The sequence below is a fragment of the Chelmon rostratus genome, chromosome 2, assembly GCF_017976325.1.
Source record: "Chelmon rostratus isolate fCheRos1 chromosome 2, fCheRos1.pri, whole genome shotgun sequence".
Classification (NCBI taxonomy): domain Eukaryota; kingdom Metazoa; phylum Chordata; class Actinopteri; order Chaetodontiformes; family Chaetodontidae; genus Chelmon; species Chelmon rostratus.
Genome location: NC_055659.1, coordinates 25,952,559 through 25,958,630, shown reverse-complemented (window position 1 = coordinate 25,958,630; position 6,072 = coordinate 25,952,559).

Below are 6,072 nucleotides of genomic sequence, written 5' to 3'. Positions count from 1 at the left end.
GACAACAGCTTTCAATCATGTGTCCCTCCAGAGGACGGTTAGCAGCCCACTAATGCGCCATCTAAACGCTCCAACCAACGAGTGCACTCGGCTGTCGCCACTGGTAATCTATACAGACACGCACGTCCTCAGAACAGAAAAGTTGACTTTTATTCTAGATGCAGATTCACTTCATTGATGACATTATTCACCAATGGGATGCAGATACTCCATTTCCCTCTAAATCAGGCATGTCAAGCTGATTCCATAAAGGGCTGTGTGGCTGCAGGCTTTCATTCCAACCAAGGAGGAGCACACCAGGCTGGAATCAATTAATCAGCTGATCTCAGTCTTCAGCTGTTAACCAAGTGATTGCTTGATGTTGATTGGTTGGCCTGGCGTGCTCCTCTATGGAAGCAGTTTGACATATGTGCTGTAAATAAATAATAAAATCAGAAGAGGTCTTAAGAAGCGTTTAAGTTTCCCAGAGACTTCACTTTTCTACTACCACGGACATGAGGACTGTTTAATCCAGATAAGAGCAGCTGTAGACATACAGACAGGGCGATCACTTGAATGGCCAGTCTGCACATGGTACAAGCTTATCCTGGAATACAAACGTAGCCTATGATGCATTCACTTTTACCGTTAATTTCTTTTCACTTGTCTCCCTTAAGTCCAGCAGTTGTGCAATATTGAACGCTCATTTACATTTTTGTTTGGTGGTCTAGTTCCCAATTTCCCATTTGGAAACAACTGTGGATGTGTGCACAAGGAATGAAGGGAATGAAAGCCCTTTCCTACAAATTCATGTTACATGTTATACATGAACAGAATTTTCAGTATCTAGAAAAACTGTAAACGCACTGCTAAGAGGTGAATTTGTATATAGCACTTGTCCTTGCCTTTCTTTTTTCCTGCAGGCCTCATGTGTTGGCCCCGGCTGGCTAGCATGACATATAAGGGCAGCCGGTAGCGGTAGTCATGCTAACCCAGCCCACGCTAACTTTGCTCTTGCGTCTAGTGACAAATGAATTGCTTGGTCACAGACCATCAGTGGGCAGTCCACGCAGCAGAGGACGGCATCTGAAGTCTGCAGTCAAGTCAAGCCATTTTAATGCAACACATTGGTTCTGAACAGTTCAATATTATGTAGGTTTATATGTTAAAGACTATCATGAAATAATATGCTTATTTTTTGTGTATTTTAATGATAACATTTAAAATCTGGTTCAGTTGTTAAGAATTAATTGTGACCAATAGTGCAGCCTATTATTTACACCCGACTACTAAACCTTACAATTCATACACAAACAGGCCGAGTCCTGAAACAGTTATTAGTGCAAAACAAAGACACTAAAACAGCAACATTGACAGCCGTACACACGACTACGAACAGTGTGCAGCTCAGGGCACAATCTAGCCTACTCTAACATTTATTAAAAATAAAAATGAAAAAACAATTACTGTATTTTTGCAAATGCAAAAAGCCCCGACATTTTCATCGATCTCAAAGCTAAAAGACAAGTCAGCTAAACAACTTACAACAGCTAATATGACTGTGGCCTACTAACTACACTTATTATTAGGCTGGGCCTAATAAAGCTGCAGCCGGCGTGTCACAGATGAACAAAACCTCTTCAGTAAACTGTGTTTCCACCGTCTTTAATTTCCTGGTCAGGCTCTTCCCAAGAGCAAGTTGAATTCTGTGGGTGTGACATGCTTCTTCATGCTCAGTGAACACATTTTACAAAGTTGAAAAAGAGTCCTCACCGTCTTTCACTGTACATCTGATGATACATGAGGCCTAAACTGCAAAGGGAAAAGGTACGCAGCACTGGCTTACACACAGTACACAAGCCAGGGTCTGTTTTGGTTCCATGCACTGGCAAAAGTGAGTTTCATCCCTGGGAAGAGTGGAACTGATCCAGGGCTACCTGCTGGGTTTATCCACCCAGAGAGAAATCATCTGGAATTACACTGCTTAATGCTCCAAGATGAGAGCTGGGTTGTATCCACAAATACAACACTATGTATGCTACTGGACCAGTTCTAGGCTCCACTGGAGTGGGGGTGACGATATAAAATGAAACCAAAGACCAGACACTAATTATAGAAACCACCAAGTTGCACAAAGACAACATGTATGGTATAACAGTGATTAAAACCAATAATCCTGCACGTAACAAAAAGTTAAGCAGAGCTCACCTTCCAGTCTCTGTGTCTCTTTCAGGTTCAGGTTAGACAAAGATTAATTTAGACAACCTACATCTTTTATTAAGTTAACTCTGTTTACCTCTTTTCACAGTTAAGAGTACAACTTCACCATTTCTAAATCAAAGTGAAAAACTGTTATACCTCAAATCACAACAACCACACTTATGAAAACACAATACGGTTTAAAGATATGACATGTACGCCAGTCCACTTCAGTTCCAGCAGCGAGTTCTAGCAGTCCACCCGCACACAGCGGGTCCGCTCTCTGGCATGAAGAAGACGACTTCTTGTCTTTAGGAATGCGGTCCGTGGGTTTGTCATCTCCCCACACAGCGGAACAATCTCCGCTGTATGACCCAACTTGAAACACAAAACCAAAAAACTGACCTGTACATCAGCTAACTTGGCGTTCATGAATCGCCAGCCTGGCAGGTATTATTTTTCAGGTTCTGCGAGTGAGTCTGTGATCACGTCAATCACACTCTGAAGCAGAGACTGGACTATCATTACTAATTTGTCTCTCGCTCTGGGCGAATCAGTCAGCATTCTGTGGCCTTTCTAAATCTGATGGATCTTTGAAAGCATCCTCTTTCAGTTTCGGTTGTAGTTTGATCCATAATATCTACGTCCTCATTCCTGCCCTGAGCGATCTGACGAAGAGAACGGACACTACTGAGATCCTCTTCAGGTCCTCGGGTGTCTGTCCAGCAGGTGAGTTGCTCTTTTCAGGATCAGGTAAGTTACTTTCTTTAAGATCAAGTAAGTCCAAATCACAAGTGTCTACTGGAGCATCTTCAGAGAAAGCTTCGGCTGCGTCTGAAGGATCCTGCTCAACAGCTATCAGCACGTTAAAACGCTCTGGTTTGGTCCTTCCTGCAAAGTGTTTGAGGGGTGTGGTTGAAACACAAGTTTTCCACTATGACACACATCACCTTCATCTGACCTGTTGCCTCCTGGATGTCGTGGAGTTCTTGGCCGCCTAGCTATCTCTAGTGTGTCAGTTTCACCTTCTACCGAGGAGAAGGCCTCACTATGAACAGTACACTAATATGCATTCATGTTGTGAACCAATCTCAAGGAGAGAAATATCGTCTGATAGACTACGCTGAGGGCTCGAAACCCCACCACAAGCACTTCTCAAGCTGTCACCAGCGCTCTCCTTCACAGTCACGTGTTGGCGTCGGCATGAACTCCTTCTTCATCTCGACCAGGACTTGCACAACCACAACAGGAAGAGCCCAAACAGCAGACAGCTGGATCACCACGCTGTAGCACACCTGACAGCCAGACGGACGAAAACACATGAAATATTCATTCGTCTTTCAACACTGATAGTTCACAAAAAAGTACCATAAAGCCTGTGCATGAAAGTGAGTGAAGGTTGCCTGACCAAGGCATGATAATGTGACTGCGCCTCATCCGGCACCTCCACCTCAGCGGTCCTCGACAAATAAAACTTTCATTTTAATAGTTACACTTTTGCATTGGATGGTGTGTCGCTGTCGGTTTGTTAAGTCTACTTCTGAAGATGTTTTTATGTTTTCATGCAAAGCGGCTGTTTAGCATCGTGTCAACCGCCTCTCATGTTTTTGTGATGTTTTTCACGTTAAGCAACAGACTGCAGCACCGTCCCCTCGGGGACAATAAAGTTAACGCTGCTCTACTGCTTGGATCAGCTCCGGCTTACGTTCCTTCATCCTGGCTCCACTTCGTCTTCCTCTCTTCCCTGACTTTCCTCACTGATTCCAGTGCAAAATTAGCCACCTTATTAAAATCCAGAGCTATGACCGGATTACTAGATGCTAATTGCTAGATGCTAATTGTGGGTGGCAACTGAGGAAAATTACATTCAACAATTACAGAACCATTCCCACTGAAGAAGCAATGATGCATTAGTTGTACTGTTTAAGCGCTTTGCCTCAGCTTTCATGACAGTAAATTTACTTTTGCAAAAATATCATCAAAGCAGTAGTTCCTAGTAGGATATTTTGGTATTCTTCCTACCGCTGACTAAATATCCCCAGGTATCCTTGATCCCTGATACTTAACCTGCACCAGCTCCAGGGCTGCTGAGGAGGGAGCACAGAGAATTTCCCCCTTGAGGGATTAAAGAAGTCTATCATAAAAAGAAAATTGCTCTCAGGTCACTAGCCAAGTAGCAAGGGCGAAATCCTAACATGTAAGGTAGCTTTAAATCCATAAAATAAAACTGCCATTTGATGTGATGGAGTAAAAATGGAACAAGTTGCCATTTCCTTTGAAGGTGCCATTATGATGTTCCCAGAGTCCTTCCTCAAATATTGTGAAAGTGTAGCCAAACAGAGCAGGCAGGGTAATCCATTCATGTATTGTTTGGGGATGCTATGAAATAATTATGAGGTGGGGGGTGAAATGTAGACCTTAATTTTGGTGGCTCTTGTTCATTAAACAGCAAAAAACGTGTCTGTGTTTACTCCTTGGGCTGAAAAACAGCGCTGATTCATACACGTCTTCTGATCTGAGTAGAAACCAACCAGCCCAAACTGCCATACCATGACCAGATCCATACTGTATGTTAAGGAGGGGTTGAACATCTGCACATAGGAAACCATCAGTTTGTTTTTTTTTTTTTTTTGTGAAAAGGAAATCAAGAGGCTTCATGCAGAACACTGGCAATGTGTGAAGCAGAAGCTGAAGAGAGCCATATTTCCTCTCAAACCGCGAGTTCTGTGATGTTTACAGTGGGGCCCGTGCTCGTGATTCGGAAGTAGTCAGATGGATGGGCGGTTTAAATAGCAGCGTGTCATCATAACTGCTGCTCACAGCCATCTATTTCACCGCTGAGCTGTAGCCACCAAGAGGCAAATTCAGGTGAGTCATTAAATCCACTTCTTATTCATGACACTCCTCCATCTGCAGAACCAGAGTCATTCTGTTAGAAAAACACAAAAATCATGTTTCACATGTGCTGCACGGAGGAAAATCGAACTACTGAAAGGAAGCAAAAGATGCATAAACGTGAAAACCACAAACCACACACACACACACCCACACACCCACACACACACACATTCAGACATCATTTCCAGAAATGCGATGTTGGGCTACATAATATGAAACAAGAGGTACAGTTGGCAAAACACTCAAGCTCCACTTACTTGCTTGTTCTGGAGCTTGACTTCTTGTCTATGCTGATTTAAAAGTTGAGCTTGATAGTTTATTCCTGACGATCTCAACTCAATATCCACTTACTCACTTATTCCGCAGCTTTAGAAGATGTCGCAGTCCTCACACTGAGCCAGTCTGGGATTGTTGGCAACATCCAACATTTCGAGATGGAGGTTATGAAACCTTGGCAACAAGTGATGGTAAAAATGCTCTTCCATCTGAAGCATGCACAGCTCTCCACCGGGGCTCTGTGGGCACATCGTTATGGATCTGCACCCTGAAAATCTGCATGCACATGCTGAGCCACAAGGGCAGTACTGACCTGTTGTCTTCTGACCCTCCACTCTCAATCGACCATGTCCGAAAAAAAGCTTTGATGTTGCTGAAGGAGGGGCTGAGGACAGCATCTCCCTGCATAAAATGAAGTTTAGCTTAAAGCTGGGGTTGGTAACACTGGAGAAAGCAGTAAGTGTCAGCTAGATTTTGAAAGTATCCAACCGAAAAAAAACCCCATCCCCTCCCTCCAGGCCTTCCTCCACTTTCCCAAAACACATAACGTGTACTCCCTGGCTGCTGCGGAAGTCCAGGAGAGCGAAGTGATGAGAGGACCGGCTCTTTAATGCATCCAGGCAGAATGAAATGATTGGATGGGCAATAGTCTCAGATACTGGATTTTTTTCTTCTTTTTTTTTGTCAGAGCATTTGATTTATTGATTGCAGGATGTGAAG